Source organism: Macrosteles quadrilineatus, unplaced genomic scaffold, assembly GCF_028750875.1.
Source record: "Macrosteles quadrilineatus isolate MER2022 unplaced genomic scaffold, UCM_ALF_1.0 Scaffold_15__1_contigs__length_3749704, whole genome shotgun sequence".
Classification (NCBI taxonomy): Eukaryota; Metazoa; Arthropoda; class Insecta; order Hemiptera; family Cicadellidae; genus Macrosteles; species Macrosteles quadrilineatus.
In genome coordinates this window covers 1815155-1830247 of record NW_026542608.1, presented here as the reverse complement: position 1 = coordinate 1830247, position 15093 = coordinate 1815155, and positions in this window count along the sequence as shown.

Sequence of the window (15093 nt, the reverse complement as noted above, 5' to 3'; positions counted from 1 at the left end):
GCTAGTAAGATGCTGTGGTATGGTAGCGTGTCGGGGAGAAGGGTTATTGTTCATGCTTACTCATTCGCTCTTACCCACAAACAAATTTATTTCAAGCCTAAAATGAAGAATGTAGATCTAACTTCTATATTCGTTTGGAAAACGTCAGTAAGAGGCAAGTCTAGATTGTTTCTATGTCTGCGCGGTCCATTACTAGTTACTTTCTTTACTTATTTCTTTTGAAAGCCTATGTGTCGATTATGTATCTTGAGCAATGTAAAATCAAGATGACGTTGTTCAAACTAAGATATAAGTTTGGACTTCCTTGTGTGACCAAAATGGTCGCCTACAGAGCAACAGAAGAATCTACAATTTCTTATAAAATCAGTTTTATTGACATTTGCAGACAGTTTTATATAATTGTTTTAAGGAAACCCAAAATCTATTGGCAATCATAAGTTAATATGATTTGAACTTTTTGCCTTATACAAATGAAATACCATGTGCATATTGGTCCTCTGGTCCTGTTAATACAATTTTTTGAAGGGTTTCTTTTATAATTTAAAACTATATCATTGCACAAGCATTTTCAAGGACTCTCTGCAGTTTTGCGTACTCTTGCAACTACTAATTCAAGAATCAGTTTGATGACCGATTAAAAATAATGTGTTTATACGTTATAAAGATTCAACTGTTAAATATCATAGTTTTTGAGGGTGGGACTGGAAATTTAGACTATATTAAAGATTTGCATTCATAGTAGAACATTATATACTTTAAGTAAACCAACAGAAAAAGATTGTTTAAAATTTTCAAGTTCATTTTAGAACAAACTGTTTGCTCCGCCTCCCAGTTAACTGAGAATTTCAAGAAGTAGAAACATATTAAATAAATAATAAGTGAAATTAAATATATCCCACAGTGATTTTAAAAAACATTACACAAACTTCACGGATGCCAATATACTTCTAACAACCTTGCTAGGAATTTCCTAAAACTGATATTGTACGTTGAAATAAATTTATCTATCTATTCTATTCTATATTCTATTCTATACTATTATAAAGAAGAGGGGGTGTCTGTGTGTGTGTTTGTATGAGCTAATCTCAAAAAATACTGATCCGACTATGCTCAAATTGCACACAAATGAAGCTACAGCTCCTAGGATACATATAGAACTATTACCGCTTCGATATTCACCTAGGGCTTTGCCCCGTGGGCTTTCAAAAATCTGAGATGAGAGATTTAAAAGTAAATATTGATTGATGGTATCCATGGTAACAAAGAACAAACCTAGTAAGTTTAAAAATGTAAACAAGCAGAACTAACTGTCAAATTGATTTTGATTTCTCAATTCAACACAGCTGGTTCAAACCTTATTAAATACTGCACGAATATTAGAACAGAGAGGGTAAGGATTATAAATTTAAAATAATGATGTCACTAGCCTGAATTTATTTAACATTACCTAAAGGAGCTGTCAAACCATATGTTAATGTAATTTCATTATTATAGGATTGTTTCAGTTACAGTACTTCATTTGTTTATGATCTAACTATACTGAGTCTGTTATAATATTTGTGAAATGTTGTAATATTATTTATTTATTTTCATAATAATTCATTTTAAAAACAATCATTCAATGGATATAGGAAATAATCAACATTCTATATTGCCCTATCAACCTAGGCCCTTATCCTGAGTTATGGGGTATATTCTTTTGATTTATTTGTTTGTAAACAGTAATATAATCCCCCTGCCCCAGCAAACCTATAGACTGAGCCAATTCTCGTTTGCCTGATTATAATTTCACTAAAATATGTTAGAAAATTGCCCTATTAACATGTTTGGAACTAATGTGATAGGTTTTCGTTTACAGTGCATACCATTAAACACATTCTTTCATTATAGGTATATGTGTGCCACACTATAGGATACCGTATAAATTAAAAGACCATATTTTCTTAGACCGTTTCCTCTCCCATCACTGCAATGATCATGTTCTACTTATATGCCAACCCCGTACGAAGATCGGGTATTCTACTAGTTATTAATACAGTTGAGAATACTAAAGGTTCTACAAAACAAAACATTGAATAATAAAAATACATTTGTATGAAAGTAACAGATAGATTGACAAAATTGTAAAACGATCGTATAATATCTAACAATATCAAATTATTTACAGTATCACGGTTACAACATTTAAACTACTTTTGTTATGACTCAATGTTAACCTCTTTAGGACCTTTCATTTTATGCTTTTGTTAGTGGGGACTGGTTAAAGCACCACAGTAGGTTTTACAAATATGATTGTGAGATGATATTATAATCTGAACTAGATTATGCGTGTTGATAATAATATGTATTTTAATTAAAGTACTTTAATTGATTCGGTTATATGTTTACCTCATATAACATTTGAATATGGATTGAAACATTAGATGTCTTTGGAATACTCTGAGAGTGAGAAGCAAAACATAACTTTCAGTAATGATGCATCGAAATCTACCTTTACTGACTGATTCAGAAATGTAATTGCAAAATATTTTGTCAACATGACTAAAATGTTAAAAAAAATAGATGTATCAGCACGAAATAGTTTGTAAGATAAAAAAAGCAGTCTAGGACAACTTATATAGCGTTCTAACCTCAAACATTGTTATCGTTTCAGTGTACAAATTCAATTGATACAAAATAACTACGTTACCAATTTATGTTTGTAAACAAAAATCAATTTTTTAATGGCGGGTTAGGTAAATCAATTTAAATTATTATTTACTACACAAATTATTTGTAATGTAAAACATTGTTCACCACTCGGAGCAAAAGTATATTATTTATGGTACTTAAATTGTTTTATAGTACGTGGCAGTATAGTATTATTAGTTTATTAGTTGCTTGTTGCACTGTTCTACACACTGCTCAAGCTCTACAGCTCATTAAGTGGCATCCTGTCCACACACTGTTGATATATACTGAATTGTGGCATGGTGCCACTATTTCGAGTGTAAGCTGGCGCGAGAATTGGCAACGTAGCATTAGGAAAGTTATAGTTCCGGCGGACGGCGCGAGGCGCGCTAGCTACCTGTATGGTTTCGTGTTCCACAATTCGGTGTGTACCTGCGCTACTTAAACTCACATCAACGAGTTCAAAAATACTCAATTGTGGCATGTGATGTTTAAACGACGTAATAATGCTGGAAAACCTCAAAAATGATCGAATTAGCTGTGGCACCCTGAAAAAGGTGCCACAATTTTTGAAGGTGCCACAGTACGGCCGTGTGCCTGTGAAGGATGCCACTATTCGGTGAATACAAACACACACACACACACACACACACACACACACACACACACACACACACACACACACACACATATATATATATATATATACATATGGACGGTGTTTTTGGCCTCTAAGGACCTCAAAACGAAAAAGTAAATCGGTCCCGGGTCCAGGTCTTACCATGAGTACTAGCGTATTCCTTATATGGGGAATTCGCTAAAAACAACGTAATTCAGTATAGTACGTAAAATTCTATTCAATATAATACAGAGACAGCTACTCACCCAAGGATTCAGGGACACAATACTCACTATAATGATTCTGAACACCGCACACGCAATGCATAGTTCCATTAACAGTAATCAATGAAACAGATTACTGACATTACTCATGGACACTTTTTACTATGGCTAGAACACGATATTGAAATGTTAATAAAAACTTTACTACAGAACAAAGACGATTACTGGAATAAGAAATACGATCTGCTACCCCGTGCTTCCCAACGGCAAGTGAGTGCGAAAGAGAATAATGCTGTTTTTAGATCTATAACTTTTAATAGTAACACTCATCTATTATCCATTCTGTCCGCTTCAAGAACTTACTTTGGTTAAGGCTGAACATCATTACAGTGAAATTGACTGAGAGTTCTAGATATCGGTTTCTTATTGCTACGGACGTAGCTTTACACTAATCACGGACCAATACCATTAGGACCACTCTTCAATCCCAACAATAAGCCTACCGTCAAGATTTGGAACTCGTTTGAATAAATGCAGGTTGTAGCCTACGTTTAAGTACCAAATTTCATCCAAGTCGGGTGATTTTTACTCGAGTTACCGTGCTAACCGATATAGGATGAATGACGGATGGTGTTTTTGGCCTCTGGGGACATAAAAAAAGTAAACTGTTTTTGCCCTCAATCCTCATAGGTTTATCATGAGACTTACGGCAATATAGCTTACTAGTGTAGCTTGCAGGGACAGAAGTCCCTAAAAAGCTCAAATGTATAACAAATTATTGTAATATATTCAGGGGCGTCGCCTTGGGGGGGGTAAGGGGGGGAGCCTCCCCCCCCTAGAATCTGGGAAAGAGAAAAGTTGGGAATTTCCTTGCCATGAGTTGGGACAGTTGGGAAGTCGGATACAAGAAAAATATATTTTTAAACTAAACAAAATTTAAATATTTGCAAAAATCCATCAAAGGGAAAAATTTCTTTGACTTGGACAAATAAACTTGACGCTTCTTTGATTTAATTTAACTTTGATTAAACAAGGCTAAACCATGGCTAAACACGCCTTATTTTAAGAAATCAATAATCAATTAGCGGTAAAGCTTGTTGGAATTTCGTTTACGAGAAATTTTGTTCCTTATTGGACGCATGTTGGGTACCTTGATCCTGTCCTGTGTTGATTATTCTGAATGATTCGTCTGCAAGTTTGAATTTTGAAAGTGCAAGCAATGTAGCTCTTCTGTTCAATTATGTTGTTTGTTAGTGTTTACAAGAAATTCAAAAATATTTTTCACGTCAGTCACATGAAATATATTTTATACCTTTTTTGTGGTATTTGGAGCAGGCTAACTGACCGGAGTACTTGCTAATAAGCAGATTAAAATAACATTAAACATAGGTTTTGTGTATCGGTATTACCTTTAAAACTCTTATTTTTTAATAAACTAAATGGAATATTTATTCTCTGAATATATTTTAAAAATCTACACAAGTTATTTAACACTCCTAATTAAGGATTTACAAAAATGAATCAACTAATCACTCTGAAACAGATCTACGTGGACAAAACATAACCTAAAATTTGATGTTTGACTTTCACTCTAAGTTTGATTTTTGTCTAAGTTCTAGTTTGATGAAGATGAAGGTTAACATTTTTATTGTATGTATAAGTTTATTATCAACCAAGTTGAACGTTTTTATTTTATACGAGTCTTACTTTAGGTTTATTCCTTTCTAGGCTAGAGTAATATTATTCACAACACTGATATTAATATTTCATCATTACAAACTTGTTTAGGCCTACCCTAGCTGTAAGTTTTATGAAAGTTAAAATGTTGATCTTAACTTCTAAAAGTATTTTAATTTCATTATTTTGTAATAAAATATATTTTCTATACCCACTAATTTGTACTCTGAGGCTTATTTTATATCACTAAAATTTTACACTGCTACGTCTGCTACCACAATGGTTTTTAAAGTTTTTTGGATTCGAAACATTACTTGTTCAAGCTTTTTGAAGTCATAAAATTTCATTATGAATTGGTAGAAGTTTTAGAAATTGAGTAATTTTGTATAGGATGTAAAACTAGCTATGTTTTGTTAATGCCAGTTTATAAATACTGAATTGAATGTTACTGCAGTGTAGTATAATAATTTGTAGATTTTTAAAAATAGTACCGGTACAGAAATTGATTTAAAAAAAAAAATAGTTGGGAAATCTATGTTAGGCAGTTGGGAAATTTGAGGCTTCTCCCCCCCCTGGAATTTAACCAAGCAACGCCACTGAATATATTTAACCAAACTAAGAATCAAATGCTCTTTGGGCCACGATCCTTGCATACACCATATCTTTTGTGAAAAAAATAGTAGGCCCACCTCTTTGTTTGCTTTGGTCGTTGTGGTTATTTTCAAAAAAATAGTTTAGCTTCTTCCAAATGTTATGTCTGGTAAAGGAAAAAAAAACCTATAATTGTTTGCAAATAAAAAATACTGGTAAAGCAGCTTTGGTCTTGTGGTAGTAATGAGAACAAATACTTCCCTGATAAAAATTTTTGAAATTGTCTTCGTAATATTAGAAAAGGCAAGAGTCTGTTGAGATTTAAGCTTCCCACATTAACACCCTGACCGAGTTATTATTTCTAACTTGATACTCCTTTTTGTAAGGTCTAACAAAATTAGTGTACAAAAGTGTTCCCCTTTGACCAAACCTGAAGTTAAATTTATGTTTATGATCTACATCAAAACAAATCCCCCCGCTTCAGCAAACCTGCCGACTAAGCGAATTTCCATTTGCCTGGATTGATTTTCAATTAATCTATTAAATTAACATTTATGTTTAACGAGTATCTAGGTTAGCTGCTACAGGGAAACTAATAAAGTGTGTTTTTTGTTTTAAATATCAATAGCTTATTATGAAATAAATAAATAATTCACCAAGTTTGATCAAAATATATCCATAAACAAGCCAACTACAACATCTATATATTTAAAACGCTAGGCATATTTTTGTTATAATTGTTTTGGAGTGGTGGTGTGAGCCGTGACTATTTCCACCGGGCGAATGTCACGACTCATGATCAATGGTTCAAGTGTTTTTTTTATAGTAGGCTAGTTCAGTGTTTCGTTGTCACTCCACGACCCCGAACAAGGCTGTGGGTTTTTGTTCTTATTACTCCCACCGCCAAGCACTTCAGAGGTTGCGTGACAATCAACTAGTTAACCTCGCAGACATTTTTCCATCGTTTTACATCGCCCTTTTGGCACATGTTTCATGCAAAGTCGATAATGTTTTTTAATTTGTGCTTAGTCTGCGAGGTTATGGAGTACCTAGTTCAAGTGCGCCACGCGCGCCTTTTGGGGCCCGTGAGGAGGACTATGCACTGGACCGTTTCGACCTTGGCGGAGGAAATTTGTAACACATGGCTGCCTCGTAGACCTTGGCCCCCTCTCCGCCCTGCTTGGTTCCCCCTCCGGTGCTGAACATCTAGACCTGGCCCAAAACCCAACCGCACTACCGCAAGTTACCCACTGTCGTTATGTTTTTTGATTTTATTTATAAAAAAAAAGCAACCCAAGAGACTATTTGAAATTATTATTGTTATAGGCCTATACATAGTTTATTAATTGTTATTCTTTTTAAATTTTAATTCTTTAGGCTACTTGTTGATCTTTTTTAAATTTTATAATTTTATTAAATATTCTATTGAATTCTAATTTGGGGCCCCTAAAGTTTCTATAGTTACCAGATGAAATGAATTTATTAAAAGATTCATTATATATATCATTGTTGTAATTTGTTAATTTAAAAGTTTTTTTTTTGAAAGGTAAAAGCTAGTAAGATTTATTTTTGAAATTTAGCCTATTTGAAAATGATTAATGAAATAATTGTAAGTTAGTAGGGTAAACGGGTATCAAAATTTTTTAAAGTTTAATTGAGAGTATTTAATTCATGTATTATTGTTAATTATTGTTGTGTTATTCTTTTAAATGGTTAATTACAGCTCGTTTCTCTCAAATGGCGTGTTGTTCTTGAACCTCCATCCATGGTTCTCATTTTGTTAAGTAAAGTTTTGTGAGCCGCTCCTCGGGCCTGCGCATGGATCACGCTTCCTTTTAGTTAGTCTGGGTGCAGGCACGAGGGCATGGTTCATCTGGTAGCAGAGCGTGGTTAGTGGGTTGCGTCTTGGGTGCCTGGTCTTGAAACTTGGTTTCACGACTCGGATACTTAGGGATGCGATCACTGTCCACGTTCTATTTTTTGTTTTGTTTGAAGAGCCGTGGATGGATTGGTTTCTTGGAAATGTTCTGGCCTGGCAGTTTTGGAAAAGGGCCTTGTTGTGTTGTGGTGGGGCGTAAACACTTTTTATTAGGAGCTCGCCCTTTGGCCGAGGCACCGGGTGGAATCGGTGGTAATGACTTGCATCCTTCGGGAGCAAGAGTGTCAAAAGCATGGTCATGTCTCAAAAAAAAAAAAAGGAAAAAAAAGTTTGTGTGTACACCCCATCACACAAGTGTTAGGTGTTGTCTAGTGTATGTATCGGTGTATGTTTGTGTGTGTGTACGTTCGTGGGTCATTTGTTGTTGTTTTTTCTTGCGGTACTTGCGGTATGAATGGGCAGGTTCTTCTTTTGGGCCCCATCAGGTGCGTAGGCATCAACGTCCAGAAGCCTTAGGAATTAAATTTCTGTGTTTGTTTTGTGAAAAAATTTTGTTGTCTGTTTTGAGTCAAGTACTGGTTGAGACTCGGTATGGCGTCAATTGTGCCGGAATATTTGAGGAAGCCGGAGCTGGTGTACGAGGTGCGGTCCCGGGGGGAGACTCCTGGAACTGATGTACGCACTTTGCGTACACAGTTCAGACAAATTGCTAGCATGCCTCAAGCTTGGGTTGAGTCGCTCAGTTTGGATGAGGAACTGGAGGCATGTAAAGAGAGGATGGAAGAGCTAAGTGGGGAAATTGATAGTTGGAGTAGTTTGCCTACGGGCTCAGCTAAGGGTTCTGCTATCACACAGCTGACGCACTGGCGTAAGCGTCTACTCTTGGTTTTGGGGCAACCTGAAATCCAAGATGAGGACAAGAGCTGGGTGGAAGCCAGAATTCTTGAGCTGGAAGGAATTTTGGAGAGTATTAAGGCAGGAAAGTCTGTCAAAGAGAAAGTTGAAATTTTTGAAGACAACCGTTCTTCGGAAATTTCAAACGAAGTACCAAGGTCAGTTGATGTGACTCCAGTGGGTACCCCCCAGGCTCCGCCTACGCCAAGTACACTGCTCCAGTTGCCTGCAAATGTTCAAATGTCAAATGCAAATGTCACACCGTCCCCCTCTCACACGTCCACCTTGGCTGCGGCTACGCTGAATGTCCAGTCCCCATCTCCCTTTCCTTCTCAAGTTCATAGTTCCCCTTCCATCTCTAACTCCTTTGGCAAACTTCCCCATCCCCTTGCCTCTGTCCTGAGTGGTTTCCGGCCGGTGGACGGGTTGGATGTGAATGGTCTTTGTTTTTTTCTGGAGAGTGTTTTGCGCATGCGTGAATACCCTGGCATGTCAGACGCAACTTTGATGGAACTCATTGCTCCATACTGTCTGAAACCGTTGGGGGACAGATTGCTTGATTGTTTGCGCAGAGGCGTCACCTTTGATGTTTTCCATAAAGAAGTTTTGGAGCTTTTCATGCCCCGTCGGGTCATGGAGAAGCTGAAAGTTGAGAGAGTTTTTCGTCCTCAGCAGCCAGCCGAGTCTCTCAGCCAGTACGTGGGGGACATTCGCACGGTGGAAAGGGTCTTGCGTTTGGGGATCAGTGAGCTTGAGCTCATTGACATTGTGCTTCAGGGGTTGAAGCCTGAGGAACGCTCCCGTCTGGTTTTTGCACCACGACCTTCATCTTTTGCGGATCTGGACAGACTTTCCATCCTTTCGAGATCTGTCCAGGACGCTGATTTTCAGAGAGACCAAGCGGCGGGGCATCTTCCCCTAGCTGGTCATCATGCTGTCGTAGCACCCGTGGGGTTGGGTCCCGAACCGCCGCAGTGGCAGAGGCAACCTGTTGTTTGTTTTGGTTGTGGGCAACCAGGTCACATTCGGCGGCATTGCCGTCAAGGTGGAAATTTTGGACGTGGTCCAAAAAACTAGTTTGCTCACAGGAGGAAAATTTGCCCAATCCTTCCTGTGAGGTTGTTGGTGATAATGTAAAGGACAATAATCTGAAAGTTTTTTCAAGTAAGTCTAAGTCTAAGTTAAAGTCAGTTAATGTTTCTGTTGCCTCCCCTTCTGGGAGTGTTGTGCCTGTGACCGAGCCTCTGCTGCGGGGGATTGCGGGCCTTGCTTCCATGGGCATGAAAGCGGCGCGCTCAACTTGCCCACGTCTCAACATCTTCATAGGTTCCACGGTGCAGAAGGCCCTAGTGGATTCTGGGTCAGCCCGTTGCCTCATTTCCTTGTCCCTTTTTGAAAAACTTGAATCGTCTGGGCTTATCAAGCAAGTTGAGCGAAAAACCCCTATCTGCTGGACTGCGTCAAATTCACCCCTTCCCATCATCTATGAAGCCCGTTTCAAGTTCAAAATTGAACATTTTTCTTGGGTTTGGAGTTTTTGGGTGGCTAAGGACCTTTGTTTCCCTGTCATTTTGGGAGCGGATTTTATCAAGCACACTGGCCTAATTTTGGATTTAGGCAGAGGTCAGTGTTTTTTCCGATTTGCGAGACGGGTATTAATATCTTTTGCTGATGAAATTGGTGGTGCTGCTGCGGTAGTCGAGCCTGAGATACCCAGCAAGCCAACAATTGATCCGTTAGGGCATCTGACTACTTGCGAGGCTGAAGCCATCAGAACCTTGTGTTCTCGTTTCCCAGATGTGCTGACGCCAAAGCTTGGAGTCACTAACCTGTTAGAGTACGAGATTCGTCTAACAGATACCCGTCCCGTTCGCTCTCACCCATACAAATTAGCTCCACCCAAAATGGAAACTCTCAGAAAAATCATTGACGAACTTCTGGAAAATGGTGTCATTGAACCTTCCCGTTCGAGCTACGCTAGTCCACCTTTTCTCGTCCCAAAACCCAATGGCAAGTCCCGAATGGTTTTGGACTATCGCAAATTGAATGCGCAAATTGAAATCGACTCTGTGCCTCTCCCCGATTTGCATTCTGCGTTTGATTGGTTCGGTAAGGCCAAGTATTTTTCTGTTTTTGATCTGAATCAGGCCTATCATCAGATTCCTTTGAAACCTGAGTCTCGACCTCTCACTGCTTTCTGCGTTCCGTGGAATTTGTATCAGTTCACAAGAGTTCCGATGGGTCTTGCTGTGGGGGCCCAGACTCTCACCAGACTCCTGGATTCCATCTTTCATGATGTCAAGTTCAAGTTTGTGTTCAATTACCTCGACGATCTCTTGGTGTACAGTGAGAGCTTCGAAGATCACCTGATTCATCTTGAAGAAGTCATGAGTAGATTGAATAGGGCTGGCCTTACCGTGAATCCTGACAAGGTTAGTTTTGCAAAGCCGGAAATTTCGTTCCTTGGTCATCTTATCTCTCATAGAGGCGTCTGCATCGACCCCGCTAGAACCCAGGCTATCAGGGAGTTTCCTCCTCCCAGAGATGTCAAGGGTATTGCTAGGTTCATCGGCATGGTAGGTTTTTACCGACGCTTCATACCCAATGTTGCTGAATTGGCGGCTCCTCTCAATGAGCTTCGGAAGAAGGGCGCCAAGTTTGTCTGGGGTGAAGCGCAGCAGACGTCTTTTGACCTTCTCAAGGAGGCTATCATGCAGCCCCCTGTTTTGGCGATGCCGGATTTCAATCAAAACTTTGTCTTGCAAACAGATGCTTCCTCCGTCGCAATTGCGGCTGTGTTGTCACAAGAGGTGGATGGTGTTAGGCAGCCAATTGCGTACGCCTCACGCACTTTGAGTCCCTGCGAAAAGAAAAGCTCTTCTGTGTATGAACTCGAGTGTTTGGCTGTCGTGTTTGGAGTCAATAAATTCAGACGCTTTTTGGAGCACAAGGAGTTTTTATTGGAAACCGACAACCAGGCACTCTCGTGGCTTCTCGCACATCCACGCCAGCTTGGGAAAATTGGTCGTTGGGTTGTCCAAATATCGTCCCTTAAGTTCCAAGTGCAACACGTTCGAGGCACTCAGAATGTGTTTGCGGACACACTATCTAGGATGTACCATTCACCCAACGATCCTCCTTCTGACCAAGAGCAACCGGGTTGTGCCGTGCTCTTGGAGTTTCCACTCGCCTTTTCTGATTTCTTTCCCCATCAGCTGAAGGATCCTGAGCTGGCAAAGATCATTGGTGAGCTTCAAAATGGGGGAGCCCACCCCCCATATTTTCTGTCCCAGGGTGCCCTTTGCTGTCGCGCTCGGCAGCGAGGTAAACCTAAAGTTGTGCTGCCTAGTCTTCTAATCCCTATGGTCTTTGAGTATTTTCATTCTTCTCCTGTGGGTGGGCATCTAGGTATCCACAAGACCATTGCGAAGGTTAGGGAAATGTTCATCTGGAAGGGTATGGATCGGGATCTTGCTGCTAGGGTGCGTTCTTGTCAAACGTGCTCACTGAGCAAGCCCGCTCAAAACTCTAAGTTTGGTTTGTTGTCATCTGAGGTGGCGGAAAGACCTTTGGAGAAGGTTTTCATTGACTATGTAGGGCCTCTCCCACGTAGCAAGTCAGGAAATAAGTTCCTACTTGTTTGTGTGGATGCCTTCTCCAAGTTTTGTTGGCTTTTTCCCTTAAGGAATGCCACTGCACAGCTCACCGTGCAGGTACTTCGAACACACCTCTTCCAACATTTTGGAATACCCGCCACCATTGTTTCCGACAACGGAACACAGTTTGTTTCCCATCTGTTCAAAAGAATGTGCTTTGGGCACGGAATCCGCCATGTGACTACTTCCCCTTACTATCCACAGCCTTCTCATGCTGAAAGGTTCAATCGCAATCTTCGTTCCGCTCTCATAGCTTTCCATGCTGACAAGCAGACCACCTGGGATCAGGAACTCCCTTGGCTTCAGTTTGCTTTCAATACTGCTCACCATGAGAGTCACAAGGCGGTCCCTTTCGAGCTGTTTCTAGGCTATCCGCCTAACAACCCGTTAGCGAATGTGTGGGGAATTGGCGACCTTCTGCCACCTCCTGGTGCGGCTGATGTCAAGGCAACTTGGCAAGCGGCCAGGAGAAACCTGATCAGAGCTAGGGAATTGGTCCGGAGGAAGCACAATCGTGGTAGAGTAGACAACCCTTTCCAGGTGGGGGATTTGGTGTTTTGTAAAGCTCATCCAGCCAGTTCGGCTGTGGACAAGAGAGCTGCAAAGTTGTGTCATCGGTGGTCAGGTCCCCACCGCATCCTGAGGTTTTTGACGCCTGTCACGGCGGAGCTTGGAGATCCGCGGACTGGAAAAGTGTTCCGGAGGGCGCACATTTCTCATCTCAAGCCCTTCCGCGGAACTCTTCCGTAGGCAATTTTCTTTCCTCTTGTGTCTGGGTGGGAAGTGCACTGGGCCAGAGAACCTGATCACTTCTCCTGTCCCCTGTGTTCTGCGAAGGAATTTCCCTCACAAAATTTTCCAGCTCTGGCCAGAGCAAACCCTGGGGGTGAGTTTTCCCCTCAGTTTGGAAGTCCCTTGGCGTTCCCCACCACAGACACCTGAGTTGTCTTTCAGGTCAATTTCTTTTCAGGAAGTGGGGGAGAGGCTTGTTTGTTTGTCCCTTTTGGAGAGGAGTGTCCTCTTTTGGGGGGGGAGGTTGAGCCGTGACTATTTCCACCGGGCGAATGTCACGACTCATGATCAATGGTTCAAGTGTTTTTTTTATAGTAGGCTAGTTCAGTGTTTCGTTGTCACTCCACGACCCCGAACAAGGCTGTGGGTTTTTGTTCTTATTACTCCCACCGCCAAGCACTTCAGAGGTTGCGTGACAATCAACTAGTTAACCTCGCAGACATTTTTCCATCGTTTTACATCGCCCTTTTGGCACATGTTTCATGCAAAGTCGATAATGTTTTTTAATTTGTGCTTAGTCTGCGAGGTTATGGAGTAGTTCAAGTGCGCCACGCGCGCCTTTTGGGGCCCGTGAGGAGGACTATGCACTGGACCGTTTCGACCTTGGCGGAGGAAATTTGTAACACATGGCTGCCTCGTAGACCTTGGCCCCCTCTCCGCCCTGCTTGGTTCCCCCTCCGGTGCTGAACATCTAGACCTGGCCCAAAACCCAACCGCACTACCGCAAGTTACCCACTGTCGTTATGTTTTTTGATTTTATTTATAAAAAAAAAGCAACCCAAGAGACTATTTGAAATTATTATTGTTATAGGCCTATACATAGTTTATTAATTGTTATTCTTTTTAAATTTTAATTCTTTAGGCTACTTGTTGATCTTTTTTAAATTTTATAATTTTATTAAATATTCTATTGAATTCTAATTTGGGGCCCCTAAAGTTTCTATAGTTACCAGATGAAATGAATTTATTAAAAGATTCATTATATATATCATTGTTGTAATTTGTTAATTTAAAAGTTTTTTTTTTTGAAAGGTAAAAGCTAGTAAGATTTATTTTTGAAATTTAGCCTATTTGAAAATGATTAATGAAATAATTGTAAGTTAGTAGGGTAAACGGGTATCAAAATTTTTTAAAGTTTAATTGAGAGTATTTAATTCATGTATTATTGTTAATTATTGTTGTGTTATTCTTTTAAATGGTTAATTACAGCTCGTTTCTCTCAAATGGCGTGTTGTTCTTGAACCTCCATCCATGGTTCTCATTTTGTTAAGTAAAGTTTTGTGAGCCGCTCCTCGGGCCTGCGCATGGATCACGCTTCCTTTTAGTTAGTCTGGGTGCAGGCACGAGGGCATGGTTCAGGTGCTACCGATCACCATGTCCAAGGTGTCGTTAGAAATGTCTTAGCATGTAGTTTTGCCATCAAACAAAAAGACTTTAGGAATTCCATCAGGGCTCTGCCCCAGTGGCCTTCAAAGGAAATGTCCCATGTAATTCTTATGGAGAAAATGTTTGTTTACATTTGAACAGATGATTATTTTCAAATTGACACTATTTTTTTCACTATATTTAATTGAGCGAAGCGAGCGAAGCTCTTTGAAATCGGAACTTATGCAAACTATGTAATCAATTAACTCAATAACGGCTAAACATAATGAATCCAAACTTACCAGGGATATTTCGACAAATATTTTTGATGTTTCGAAACAAACAAATTTCAATTTGATGATACCTGTACAATTTAAGACTGACATAAAATTTGCAATGTTTAACATGAGTCTTATGAGTTGCCATGATGGTTACGAGATAACAACGTAGATGTAAACAAAGAATCGAAGCGTATGCGACTCGACATTCTGTACCCACGGGCACCTCAGCTTGCACATGCACGTCACATCACATGGCCTATTAACAAAAGACAGTACAAAAGAAAAGGAGTCCGATGAATACCATTAAGTGTTACACCGATTCGCATAATTTCTGGCGGCCTTACTGAATTATTCCAAGCAGATTATTTCTTTTAATTGTTGTTTTTAGTTTTGTGGTGAATATTAGTCCGGAGTGTGGTAACTGTTTATGACGATTTGATTAAGG